Below are 15,196 nucleotides of genomic sequence, written 5' to 3'. Positions count from 1 at the left end.
CCCTGATTCAATGTGAGAGGGGAATACATAAGGGCACGAACATCAGGAGATGAGGATCATTGGCAGCCATCCGGGAAAATGACAAAGAACTTGGACTAGGACTTTTAAGCTCCTTAAGCCTTAGTCTTCTTATTTGCTTAATACAGACAGTCATGATATACTTATTTCATAGGGTCGTTATGAGAATTAGATGAGATGACACATGTAAAGTACTTGGTAGATAGTAAGTATATTCAAAGACACTACTTAGTCTTATTATAACCTAGTAAATGTCAAACTATTCCAGGGGCTGTCATGAGGAAGAAGGTGATATTCTGGGGAGTAAGCAGAGCTATGAACTCCCTCCTCCTTCCCTCCATTCTTACTTCTTCCAGTAAACTTCATTCTATCCCATATGTATATTAGCCTTTCTCATAGGATTTTCACCTGAAGAAAGGATTCCTCATCTTAAAAAAAAAAAAGTAAACTGCTACTGTAAGTCATATTTATTTCAAATATTAGGAATTCTAGGATAGATAAATGAGTATATATTTGTATATCTATGTATATAAGATAGATAAATATGTGTATGTATCTATATCTATCTATCATTTGCATATAGATAGCGTTACCTAGCTAATAGAGATGTAATACGAGTGGAAAGCAGAGAATATCAGATTGAAAAGCCCATGACCCAGGTCAATGTTAAAAATCTTAAGATTATTAAACCACTCATTTTCCACAAAAATCACATGAAGTGCTGACATTTGAGGCTGCTGGATGAATGGATTGAGGAAACTCCTGCACACCCCAAAGGCTCATCCATTCACTGAGGTATTTATTCAGGCATGTGTTTTGTGCCTGCACTGTCCTAAGTGCTAGGTTTGGAGCAGTGAAGAAGATGGATAGAGTACACCTTCCATAAGCTTACATTTTGGTGAAGGAGAAGACAAGGAATAAACTAATAAGTAAACACCACAATTTCAGGCAGTGATAAATGCTATGATAATAATGGAACATAGAAATGTGATAAAGTGAGGGGTAGGGGGGCTGATTTAACCCCCTGGGTGGTCAAGGAAATCTTCTACGAGGAGATGATATTTGAGCTGAGATATGAACAATGAAAAGGAGCAGCCATACCAGGAATTGAGAGGGGAATTTATAGGCATGTGCTAACAGCACCTTCGGAGGACTGAGCCATCAGGCAACCTCATTCCAATGGAGTGTCACTATTCACTAAAGTCTTTGAAATGTGGTTTGAAAGATACCCAGGATAGACCTGCGTGCCCTTGATTATACATCTTCATAAGTACATTTGGCTAGAGTTGTTGACCAGAGCCAAGCTTCCTGGCAAAATAAAAACTAAGTCTGAATCTAGGCCACTTTGAAAACATCCTAGACTATCTGGAAAATCGAATAAAGCCTATGAAAACAGAAGTCAGTAGAACAAAGACCAAAGTACAGAACAGGTGACATACACTCTTGTCCACCTTCCCCAAAACCTTCCAACCCCTATTTCTTACCATTAATACACTTAGAAAATTGGGGGGTGAGGGAGTAGAGGAGAGAAAGAAAGAAATGGAACCTAAAAATCTTAAGGAGGAAAGGAATGTGTTACAAGGTAAAATCAAACTATGTTGGAATTGGAAGAAACTCTAGAGATGGTCTTGTCCAACTCCCTCATGTTATACATGAGCAAACCAAGGCTCAAAGAAATCAAACAACTGCCCAAAAGAAGACGGTCACTGGCTGCAGGCAGCTCCCTCACATGGCAACAGAAGGGGTGAGGGGGTCCCTTACTTCCCATACAGCCTCAGCATTATCTAGGGTGAGCGAAGACCTCTCCTGAATTCAAGGAATGCTCCACCCCCAGCTCCCCTTCCCAGCAGGTAAGATGCCTTAATCTGTGAGAATCTCCTTCTGAAACCTCTTGTCCCTGGAATAGCAATAATAATAGCTTCCTTTTACCAAGTACCTTTCTTATATTATTTTCAATCATTCTTTCTTCTCTTGTTCATTTCTTTCGTCTCTTCCTTTCTTCCTCTCTTCTTTCCACAAATACCTACTGAGTGCTGGGGATTTACTAATAGGCAAGATGGATACAGTCCCTGTTTTTAGGAGATAAAAGTGTAGGAAAAAAATAACCAAGTGTCAGCGATACACTTCGATAAGTGCTATACTAGAGGAGGCACAGGGCATCATAGAACTGCTGAGCAGAAGCACCTAACCTGGTTCAGAGGAGCTTGGGAATAAAGAAAGGACCCCAAATGAAATGGCCTTTAAGCAGAAGACAGAAGAGGATGGGATGTGGTCAGAGCGTTACAGGCACAGAGAACCACTCTTTCAAAGGCTGTGGAAAGCAAGTCCACAGCTCATTTCAAGGACTAGAAGCAGCTCAGTAAGCCAGCAGTATAAGATACAAGTGGGCAAGAGGCAGGAAAGGAGAGGTCTAGACAGAAAGATATCAGTAGCTCAAACTAGTTTGGTGACAGTGAAGATGAAGAGAAGTGGAGAGATAGAGGATAATAATGACGGGACATGGCAATGAACTGAAGATGCAGTAAGGCAAAAGGTGAAGTCAGGGATGCCACCCAAGCTTCTGTCTTATGGGGTTGGCTGGAAGGGGGGCTCATTCATCAATCCAGGAAACTTGCAGGAAGAGCAATGTTTTGTTTTATTGGGGGTAAGGGTGGAGATGAGTTTGCTTTTGGACAAAATGAATTTGAATTGCCGGTGTAACACCTCCTCGGTGTCCAGGAGGCAGTTGAGCAAAAGTGCAGGGAGCTTAGGAGAGAGATCTGGGCTGAAAGGTAGATTCGTGGGTCATCAACATATTACTTCCTGCTTTTTGATGATGCATCTGAGACACAGAAACGTGAAGTAACTTGTCCAGGGTCATACTAGCAGGTGCAGAGCAGGGATTCAAATCCTAGTCTTCCCAACTCCCACGTCTCTGCCCTCTCCATGGAGACTCGCAGCTATAATTATGTGCTTTGATGAGGAGGAGTAGGAAGGTGTTGCAACAGAACCATACTCTTTAATTTCTATTTCTAGAATATCTAGAGAAATACAAATACATGTCTTCTGTGTGTGGCTATATACATTCTGCAGCTTGTACAGCCACCTAATTGCCTACTGACAAGCAACCAGCTACTCACCCTTCTCCTTTAGATACATTTCCAACAAGAAGTCTCTATTAAACTGGGAGAAATCTAGCAACATCTTCTCAAAGTTCTCTTCTTCATTCCTGTAATCTACCCAAAAAAGTGCAAGCTGTCAGGTGTGTCCTTCTTTTACAAGTACCTTTGTCCCCTTGAATGTTTTCTGTGCTACCCAAGGGGTCTGTGCAGGGAGAAGAAGCAGGCATCATTGTGTCAATTGCTCCAAGACTGGGAGCCCAACCAATCGTTGGTGCAGCCATAAAGTAGAAGCCCTAACTTCTGAGGTCTCTGGGCAAGTGGATTAAATATTTTTTAAAATAACTCTACTTTGAGTACAAAACAATGACCAGAAAAGACCTAAGAGTGAATTAATCATGTCAGCTGCATTATTTTCTGATCTTCAGGACACAATGGAAAATAATGGAAGATTGATAGCTATAAATTAAAACTCTATGGGAACCACCGAGAGCTCTCCAGTCACATGGAGGTTGGCCCACTACTCAGCCTTCTTTTGTTCAACAGGCATTTCCTGAGCACCTTCTATGATGCCAACACCTCTCTTCCTACAGTTCTTTTGGGTCCTGTCTTTTCTTTTCTCCACCTCAAGTCTAATGAGCTTTTCTTCAGACCTCTCAATATTAACTTACAACTTGAAGGGTAAGAAGTTAGCATTATTGACCCCTCCATTCCTCTTACAACTCTCAGCTACCCTGCTTTCCCTGATATCATGTTCATCTTGTTCATGTCCTTCCTCGCTGATGGCTTCTTCTCTTCCCCTGTCATTGACAACCCTTCTTCTTCATGCCCTTTGAATAGTACATTTCCTAAGGTTCTCACTTTGGGTCTATTTTCTGCAATTCTTACTCTTAATCCCTTGGTGATCTCATCAACTTCCCACTTTCTCCAACCCAGCTTTAACCATTTGGAGATGACTTCCAAATTCATACCTCCAGTCCTGAATGTCAAGTCATTTATTTTCAAATTGTGTTTCCAATATAACTTCAAATTTATATCCAAATGGAATATTTCTCCTTGGTCTCCTACCAGCCACTTTAACCCACATTCTTTTGTTGGTTTCTCTGTTCTTGATCATAGGCCACCAGCCTCCTACCCACCTAGGCATGAAAACCTGGCATCGTGGCTCTGTTCACTTTAACCTTTTTAATCTCCTGAGCCCACTGTTGAAAGAATAAAGCCCAAAGTCCTTAGATGACATTCACAGCTCTACACAATCTTATCCTCACATTTCTTTCCTCCCACCTACCCTAACCCTTTCATCTTACTTTCCACTTTTGCTGGACTCTGGATTATATTACTCTTATATCTTTCATTTCCACCTTTTCCCTCACCTTAAAGGCCATTTATCTTCACAACCCTCATCTTTAACTGTTAAGATAGAATCCATTCTCAGACCCATCTCAAGCGCCATATTCCTAGAATATGGTATGTTTCCTCCAGCATGCACCCACCTATGGGAGACCAGTTGTCCTTGATATGAGTAAAGGATGTCCTCCCTCTCATTCTCCATACTTAATTCCCCACCAATCCCCGAAATTCTACTCTCTCAATATCTCTTGAATCCATCCATTTTTCTTTATCTCCACCCTAATACTTTCGTCTGAATCACCACCATTTTTCACATGATTTTCTAGCTGACCTCCTAGGTCCTCTGTTGCCCACTTCCAGCACGTGCCTCACAATACACGCAGAGTGATTTTTTCAGAACACAAATCCATTCAGACCTCCCCTTCAGTGCCTTCCTGTAGTGCCCAAACCCACGGGCCCTTGGTGTTCTGGATTCTGTCTGCATCTCCAGCTGCTCTGGTTCTTTTTCCAAGTCTGTACCATGCCCTTTCCTGCCATGCGGCCCTTATACCTTCTATTCTTTCTACCTAAAATTCTCTTCACCTTTGATCCTGCTCTCTTACATTCAGAACTCATCTCAAATGTCTCTCATTCAGAAAAGCCTTCCATACCTGCCTGCCCCCAGTTATCAATAGTACTGTGTGTGAACTTTCCCTTCATGGCACCTCTCCATTTCATTATTTTACCACATGTATGTTTCTTTTTTTTGTGTTGTGCCCGCGTCCTCCACTAGATACTCATCATTTTATCTAAGTTTTTATCCCAAGTTTCCAAGAATGCCTGGACATAGTAGGAGATACTCAATAGAGAATTGTTCATTGAATGAGTGAATTATTACTCTCTACCTTCAGATTTCCTAATTAAAAGGGAATCCCTACTTTACATTTATTTCTCTCTGGTAACATTGATTATGGTTTTCTGAAAATGAAAGGTGAGAAATTTTAACCCACTTTGTTTAACAGGTCCTGTGTGTATAACAACAGCCATAATTCCATGTTCCAGCTTTTTAGGAAATGATTAATAGGGAGGAAAACTGGCAACAAGAGGGAAAATATAGGTGGGTGTGAATGAGGTTAAGGGAGGTACATGTTTTGGCTCCACAGTAGACAAAAGTAATTTGTATGTCTTTCCTTCATCCCACACACCACTAGGTTTCAGAAATTGGAACCAAATTAGGGACTAATAAATGTGATGTTCCCAGGTCATAATGAGAATTTTTAGAAGTGCTTTTTTCCCTCGGTCAACTAATTTATTTTAAAGCTTGTAATGAAAATGACTTACACTGGTTTTAAAACTAAAAAGCTTCAAAATCTCTTTACCTCTGACACCTCTGTGAAAACCAGAGATGAGAGTGAGAGCAACAGTGAGTTAGGAAAAAACATTCACAGCAGATACAAATGTATTGTCTTTCCTTACATCTGGCTCTAATGAGGTACGTGCTCAAAAATCTGCTTGTAAACATTCCTGTTCAGCTGTATGAAATTCCACTGATAAAGACTCAGAGGATAAGAGGTAGTGAAGAGATACAGAGAAATGGAAAGAACATTAGACTAGGTGACAGAAAACCGAAATTCTAGTTTTCAGCTCCACCACTTAATTGGCATTTGACACAGCATTTAATCCTTCTGTGCCCAAGTGTCAGGAACTATAAAATGGCAATGATCGAGCTTTGGTCCTGGAGGGCAGACTCTGCACACATGCTTACCTCACTGCCCTCCCATACAGCCCATAGATTGACAATAGAGATGAATGAGAGGGGGCACATCCGTGACAGTACTGAGAACTGAAGACTGAAATGGCTCATGTTGAGAGAGGAAGTTGCAGCCCAGAACCCACACAGGAGACTGCAACAGAGATAGGAGTTGGAATGGTTCTTCCCTGTGGGACCAAGAGAGTTATCTCCAAGGAGATAAATCCAAGCCCACAGTTATCAGGTATGAGAGTAGGAGTGGACTGAGGATGACAATAAGCGTGACTAACTAAACATCCACTAACAAAACAGACTAATTTTCTCCCTCTCCATGATCCCCACACACCCAGAGAGACTGGCAGAAGTGGAGTTGGCAGAGCAAAGTCATACCAACTCCCCATAATAAGAGCCTAGTACTTTGTTCATAAATATAAATGGAAAGCAAAGGATTCCTCACATTTCAGGGGAAAACAAAACCCCAAAGGGAGGAACCAAGATGTAGGTAAAATTGTAAAAATCTCCCATAGAGTATAATTTAAAAAGAAAAAGAAAAAGGAAACTAAGAGAACAAAAAGTTAAGAAATATGGAAGATAAATCTAGGAGAGCCATTGTACATCTATAGGAATTCCAGAAAGAGAGTAGAGTAAACAAAGGAGCTTTAACAATTAAAAAATAATTTGAGAAAATTTCCTGGAGCTGAAGAAAGGCTGGAGTAGTAAGATAGAAAAGGCCCACTGAGTGTCCAAATAGACGAAATTTCAGAAAACCCAAAGAAAAAAAAAAGCTAAAAACTTCAGGGACAAATAATAGATTTCTTATCCACTCCCCCAACCCACCTCCCCCCCACCCCCCGCAAGGAATCAGATTGACATTGGATTTTTCATCAGTAACCTTAGAAACTAGAATACAATGCAGACTTGCCTTTAAAAGGATAAAGGGAAATTATTTTGAAGCTAGAATTATATGTTCGGCCAAATTGTCAATCATAAAGTTAGTAAAAACAGATTTTCAGACTTGTTATGACTCATAAAATTTACCCCCTGTCCAACTTTTGTGACAATTGCTTGAAATTTTATTCCATGTTGTTAACACAAAAGGAAATCAAAGGAGTAAAGTGTATACAAATACCAGATCACCATGCTGTATACCTGAAACTAATATTATGTTATATGTCAATTTTACCTCAATTCAAAAGGGGTGGAACCCAAGAAAGAGGACAATAACGATACAAGTACTAGGGACCAAATCCAGGAGTGAGATAATTAAAGAAATTTCAATATTTTAGATGCATAGTATACTTACAGAGCAATATAAATTCATCAAAAAGTTCAGAGAAATCTAAGAAAAATGTTTTCAAGGAAGTGAATGCCTTCAGAAAAATAGTAAGGGAAAAAAATTATGTAGTCACTAGTGATTTGGTGAAGACTTGTGATCTTCCATCAAAAGTGTCTTCAGGGGCCAGCCTGGTGGCGCAGCAGTTAAGTTTGCATATTCCTGTTTGCCAGCCAGGGGTTCACCAGTTCGGGTCCCGAGTGTGGACATGGCACCGCTTGTCAAGCCATGCTGTGGCAGCACCCCACATACAAAGTAGAGGAAGATGGGCATGGATGTTAGCTCAGGGCCAGTCTTCCTCAGCAAGAAAGAGGAGGATTGGCAGCAGATGTTAGCTGAGGGCTAATCTTCCTCAAAAAAAAAAAAAAAAACAGAAAAAGAAAAGAAAAAAATTAAAATTAAAAAAAGTGTCTTCGGTTGAATTTTCTAGCTATTTTCGTCAGCTTGAGCTGCTATAACAAAATATCATAGACTGGGTGACAAACAACAGATATTTATTCCTCATGGTTCTGGAGGCCAGGAAGTTCAAAATCAAGTGCGGGCAGATTTACTGTCTAGCGAGAGCCTTCCTCCTGCTTGAAGATAGCCAACTTCTTGCTGTGTGCTCACACAGGCTTTTCTTGGTGCCTTTGCATGAAGAGAGGGGAAGGGTCTCTTTTCCTCTTATTATAAGGACACTAATCCCATCATGGGTGCTCTACCCTCATGATGTCATCTGAACTTAATGACCTCCCAAAGGCCCCACCTATCTATCACATTGGGAGTTAGGGCTTCAAAATATGAACTTTGGGGAGATAAACATTTAGTCCATAACACTAGCAGAGCTTAAGATGAGGATTCCTTTATACATAATTTATTGAGGAAGTGTTCCTTGGAGAAGGGGGATGAGGGGAACAATATAGGGCAAGAAAAAAGCTAAGCAAGAATGTGGCTCAGGTGAATATGAGCTGTGTGCTGACTCCACTGGGACATGGGGATCACAAATTGCACCAGGCAACGGGTCTCATATTGAGGCAAGCTGGTCTATTGCACCCTGTGTCAGCCAGCCAGTCAGTCAAGCAGCTGTAGGCTTGTGTGGGGAAGTGTAACTTCCCTGGTGAGTCAATTTGCATTAGGCCAAGGGCAATTATCTGGAAAAGTGGGCATCTGTAACCTGTCAGAAGCCAACACTGATTGTAGTTCAGGCATGGCTAGAAAGTGACCCAACAGCATAGAAAAAAAGTTAGGCAACTTAAAATTCCAGGAAAAATGAAAAGCTGTACAAGGAAGCCATAGACCCCAATGTGAAGCAAATTGCAATGTTGTAGAGCAATTTTGAACAATCATTATTACATAAGTCTCATTGGACTTTGATGCTTGAAACATTCTCGTTTGAATTATGTAGGTTTAGTTACAAGACTGCATTTTGTCCATTGTGGAGCTAATCACTACTTAGAGCTATAGTAAATAATACTTCCATGATCATATTAACACAAGTATTATGTTCCAATTTCTTTAATCAATCTGTAAACAAGGCACGTAACACTTAATTATAATTACAGAACAGAAAGTAAAAGTTTAAAACCTTACCAGTATAAAAGTAATAGTAGTGCTAATAGAAATTAGGAATAAAAGGGGGAAAGATGAGATGAAGGGAAGTAAAGGGTAAAAATCTTCGTCTTCCATAAGTGGAGTTAATACGTATTTTTTCTGAAGTTGAGCTACAAAGAAATACACATTTAAACGCTGTTATTTCATATTATAAAGAAACGTAGTGAAAGAACTAAAAGTAAATACATAACTAACAAAAATTGAAAGGAAAGAGGAAGTTAAATAAGCTAAATTTCTCATCTTTCACAGAAAGGAATCAATAGATTCTACTTAAGGCTTGATGAGAGATTTTCACATATTGAGGTACATGGGGTGACTATTTGGGTTCAAAACTGATTAGGCTTGAGCTAAAGAAGTCTGACATGACCTGTCACACATACATTGTCCATCTGCTTTAATCATTAAAGAGAAGAATGTACTCTCAAGATAAGAATGCATACTTCCCCTCTTATGCCCTATTGGCAACGCCCGTATCAGTCCCTTTCCTGACATCAGGGTCATGTTGACCTGCTAATTTTCAACTAAATACGTCTTTGAAGCTTTGATGAAGATGTATCCTGGGTGTGTTTAATGTATGTTCTTTGTTCAGAAAAGATATAAGACTGCACTGAAAACCATGCTTCTCCCAAATGCTTTCTTCCTTTCTGGAAAAGTTCTCCCCAGGTTATAATCCTCACTCTGGCTCAAGTATAACTCACCTTATTTCTCTTATCTATTGAATGGTTATTGGTTATTTTGCATCGACAGGCTGATAAATCAAGAAATGACCACATTATATTATTTGGAGTTGTGGACATAAATGCCAGAAGAGGTGAAAATAGAAACAGTTGATAACGGTTGCCTCTGAGGAGTGTGGAGAGAGGTAGAGAAGCGGTACATTTTCTTTCTAATTTTGTAACCATCTGTATTGTTGGGGTTTTTCCTCTCCTCCACATGTATTGCTTTTGTAGCACTAATAAAAAATGGCAGTAAGAATACTTTCCAGCCTATCCCATCCAGTAATTAAGAGGATTAATTAAGATAATGTATAGGAAAGCACTTTGAAAACTCTTAAGCGCTGAGATAAATGTGGAGTATTATTAAGGGGGCAGTCTTAGGCAGTTCAAGACTGGGGAAGGAACATAGCACTTTCCTTGATCAAGCTGCTATTTTTAAGGTGCCAAGATCCAAATAAAAAAGGAAACTGTCTCTACAACGCTGACTGTAAGATATCTGAAGGAATAGATGTGCTGAGAGAAAGTATTTGGAAGAATGACAAGAGGAAAATTTAAATAGTAGGTGTTGAGATAGAACTGTTGGGTTTTCATCAAGTTCTTTCTCTAAACCAAAAACACTGTGAAGAACTAAACAGCAACAGCGGTACTATCATCTGAGAAAATGGCATGCAAAAACACTTCTTGTTAAAACATAGATTTTTTTTCATGTCCTTACATCTGAAACCATTTTTGGATACTTTTGTAAACAGTCTCATAATTAGCATCTCAAAAGTCTTAGAATACTGTATTTTCATAACTTCTTAATTAGGCAGCTAGATCTGACCAATAGTACTGTTAGGGCTTTGAAATAGCATTGTTGGTTCATACATCTGTCTCCCTTACAGCAAAGGGAATTGCTCAAAACAAGGAACTATGTCCTAAACACTTTGTTCTGTCTCTAGTGCCTGTCTCAGGGCCTCCTAGCACATTGTAGGTGCTCAATGAAGGTTTGTTAAATGGACAAATGGGTGAAAAAACATAGAAAAATACTTTTATATTATCTAAAGCATACTGTTGGCTTGTCCATGATGTACAAGGAAAATCTAGAACTGTCTCTGAGCCATCCCTCCTTTGTTACTATGTGGCAGTAGGGGAGTACATTAACCCTTTGCTAAAATTGTCCACTTGAGCCCTTTGGATGGGAAAACAACTGCATTTTCTGTCCTTACTTGAGATCTTTCATCAACGTGGGCTGTAGCTTCAGATGGAGGTGGGTTGACATCCCATTCTGCCACTCAGAACCTGTGTGACTTTGGGCAACTTTCTAAATATTTATTCAATAATCACAATCAGCATCCAACAGGTATTTATTGAGGACATACTATTCAGATACTGTGTTGGGTGCCCGACTTCTCAGACTCATCTGAAAAATGAAAATAATGGTATCTACCTCAGAGAGTTACAATAATGATTTCCTGAAATAACATATGCAAAGCTACGGGCATGTAGTAAATTTTCATTCAGTGGTCTTTGTTATGATGATGATTATTATTATTATGAACGTGCAAGTGCTGTTACTGGGAGACCACCATGTACTGTCACTGCCCACAGAGCTGGATCAATAAAGACAAGCGAGACTAGTTGCTCACAGCCCAGTAGGGGAAATAAACAAGCTGCCGGGCCACCCTATTGTGTCTCTCTCTCCATGCACTCCATGAACAAGCTCCTCTAAGAAAGTATCCCTATTGGGCAAATGTTCCCTCCTGAATACCTATTTGGCTGCTGGCCTGTAAGAGAGAAACTTATGGTAAGAGGGTGAGTTACGTAGGTACTTGTACTGAATTCGCTGTGAACATCCTTCTCTCACCTCTAAATGTACTGAGGGGCAAAAGAAATGCCTTATTCATCTCTGTTGCTCCCTTGTCCCTAGCATGTGTGTCCCATAGATTACTAAATGAATATTGGTTGTATGGCCCTAAGTTAGTCAAGGCAAGAGACTGAGCAATGGGGATCAATCCAGGAAGTGGTGGTAACAGAGACTCGGGTCTCAGTTATTCACAATAAACATAGCACAGTGGAAATCCCACGGGCTGAGGGAGTCGTGGTCTGATCATGGGCACATATGTTCTGATTCCACCAGTTCCCAAACTACCCCCTAACAAAGAGGCCAGAAGCAGATCCTTATTTAAATCATCAGGCTTTGTATCATGTGGCCCTTCCACCCTGGCTCCATCATATTGGACTAGGGAATTAGTTTAGTGACCAAGCCTGAGGATATGCAAATGAGCAAGGAAGTGATCCCCTCGATAAAGGCACCTCTTTCAGAGTCTCCAGGAAAAGATCAAAAAAGGATCCATTTCCACCACCACCTCTTGAATTCCCATCTTTTGGGGTACCCTGGTTTAACATTCTTTGACATGTGTGAAATGGCAAGAACAGCAACATCTTCCTGCTGGAGTTTCCTCAGTTCTGTGCTTTTCTTTTCCTTTTTTTTTTTTTTTAAGGATTGGCACCTGGGCTAACAACTGTTGCCAACCTTTTTTTTTTTTTTTCTGCTTTATTTCCCAACTCCCCCCCCCCCCCCCCACCGGTGCATGGTTGTATATCTTAGTTGTAGTTGCAGGTCCTTCTAGTTGTGGGAGTTCTGCTCTTTTTCTGATTGCATGGTAAATATTTTCTCTCTCACCCTTTTCTTGAACTCGGATTTTGCTTTTTAAAGTAAGGAGGAGAGCATAAAACAATTGGCAATAGATTGACATCATTTTATACCTAGATTCAGTTTCTTACACCACAAACATTTCATCTTTAGAATGTTATTTTTATTTGGAGAAGAAAGATTTAAAAGACTCCATGAGAAATTGAATGTGCAAAAATGTTGTGATTCTGTGAATTACGGAGAGTATATCAGAACATTCTTTCCCTCGAGTTCATTTTAGAACCAGGCTGGGATTGAATGTGATCACATTCTCTGCATCTCTGGTTGGCGTACCTCATTCAGACCCTTAACACACAGCACAGTATCAATGTCTCCTGATTTTCCAGCACCCCCCACTGATTAAACAGCAAGGATCATTTTTCCTGGCCCTGCAATGATTTTGCAGTAAAGGGCAGAATTGATTTCAGAGCTATGACTCAGGGCCTGGTAAAATATTGGCCAAGAAGTGGGAATAAGCAACCACTGGCACTCTGGAGATTTCCGTACCTTGTTAGCAGCTAAAAATACTCATGTAACCAATTATGATAATTTAAAGAAAACATTTAAGTTATTTGACTACTTAGAGCTTTCTTCTTAGGAATCTTTAAAGGATTAAGTAGTTCGCTATATTAATACTCTTCATTCAGCCATTTTGTGGGAAAGAAAGTGGGCTGGTATAATTGTGGGGAAGAAAGTGGGCTGGTGTAATTAATAAGGCCTTTTCTTTGCAAGCCTACTATGTATCTGTCACTAATAGGGATCAAAAAAAGAAGCATAAGAGCTGACTCATGCCTTCCAGGAATTTATAGTCTAGTTCAGGGTGCCAGAACAGTATGTTCATTAAGCATAACACTGCAAAGAATGGTCAAGGTGACCAGTGCCACTGGGTCTCAAGAATGAAGGTGACTCTGTGTCTCGTGGTGTGGGAGGGAACATTGTAGTGGAGAAGGGACTTCTTGCCAACTGAGCACAGGCCATGCTGGGTCACCCAGACCACTGAGGCTTCAGCCACGGACCTCTGTCACTGTAACCTCCAAAGATGAGAGGGCGGCTGCAGAGAGCCTTTTGCTGCAGAACCTCCAGCTCCTGGCTCTCCCTTTCTTGGACCGCTTGGAAGGACAAGATGCTTTTCCTCTTTGGGCTGCAACACTGCCCATATAGTTCAGGAGCAACGACGGGTCCTCCCCCACATCTCACTGCCCACACGTGAGGCCCTAAACACAGCATTGAAGAGCCTCAGCGAGCTGGCCCCGGCCTGCCTTTCCAGACGTTCTTCCCAATGACATCCCTCTCAATCCTTGGGAAGCTCAAAACTGGCTTCCTGAAACCTGCCCTGTGCTTTCTTAATGCTATGCTTTCACACTCACCGTCCTCTTTACCTAGAAGAGCCTTCCTTGCCATCTTTCCCTGTTGAAATCCTACCTATGCTCGAAACCCAGCTTTAACACTCTTTCTTTGCAGAATCTTCCTGACTCAACCCCTAAGCCACTGACTGCCCTGCTGAAAATAATCTCACTCCATCAACTCTTCCAGGAGCATTTTGTTTGTAGCTTTTATCACCCTCTTCATGATACACCTTGACTTGAGTTCTCTGTCAACATCCTTCTCTCCCTACCAAACTCATTGAGAGGCAAGAAAATGCCTTTTTCATCTCTGCCCCACCCTCAATTTCCTTGCATATTTCTCTTATAGAGTACTAAACAAATACGTTTGGATGGCTCTAAATTAGTCAAGGCAAGAGACTAAGCAGTGGAGAACAATCCAGAAAGAGGTGGTAAAGGAGCCTCTGGTTTTTGGCACCATGTTCAGAAGCGGCCATGCCAAGGCTTCAATGATTCGTTCTAATTTAAGACGCTGCTTGCCAGCATCTTTCACGTTAGAAGTGATTCTTCTGTGCAAACAAATGGTAGTTACGTGTAAACAGGGCTTTGAAAATCCTTTAATTTTCATTTGAAATTAAATGTAGAACTGCTTGGCTTAATGTGATCCTTCCTCTTGAACATTACTCTACTCTTAGGCAGCATAATCTGGCTCATCCCTGTGCCCACCACAGCCCCAAGCTTGGAGATGGCTCAGCTGGGCAGGAACAGGCTCCGTGCCTCTATCTTTCCCTGGGCCTGCCAGCTAACTGCTGGCGTTAAGAAGTAAAGACAAAAGAGATTTTAGAAAAGAAATAGTTTTCTGAAAAGGCAAAATGTAAGTAGTAATGATTTTCAGTAATATGCAGTAAAACCATAGAAACTTGCAAGGAATTAATAGAGCTGGGTAGCAGACTATTTTGAGTTACAGCAGCACCTTTTGAAAGAAAATTTTAACTACTTTAGGTGGCAATCTTTCTAAAATTAGTTATAAGCTGCTTTCTAAGACAGAGCACACAGAACTGAATTTAATCTCCTTTGTAAATGACTCATTATCATCATTATCAACATCAATGCAATTATTTAACTGTGTGGAGCTCACCAAGCCATGCCAACTTCTTTGGCTTTTCACTCCATGTTCCTGGACAGCTATGGTTGGAGCTCTGAGCCCGCTGCTAGCTTTTCTGACTCCTTCCATACTCTCGGCATTCTGGCCATTCCTTCCTACTTATCCTTTTAGGGCTGCCTGAAATAGCCCCTGCCTCTAAAGACTTTCCCTACTCCAATCCCACATGACTGCCTCTGATTTGCTTTGTTACAGTGATGTCCA

The sequence above is a fragment of the Equus asinus genome, chromosome 11, assembly GCF_041296235.1.
Source record: "Equus asinus isolate D_3611 breed Donkey chromosome 11, EquAss-T2T_v2, whole genome shotgun sequence".
Lineage (NCBI taxonomy): Eukaryota > Metazoa > Chordata > Mammalia > Perissodactyla > Equidae > Equus > Equus asinus.
This window is presented reverse-complemented; position numbering follows the sequence as displayed.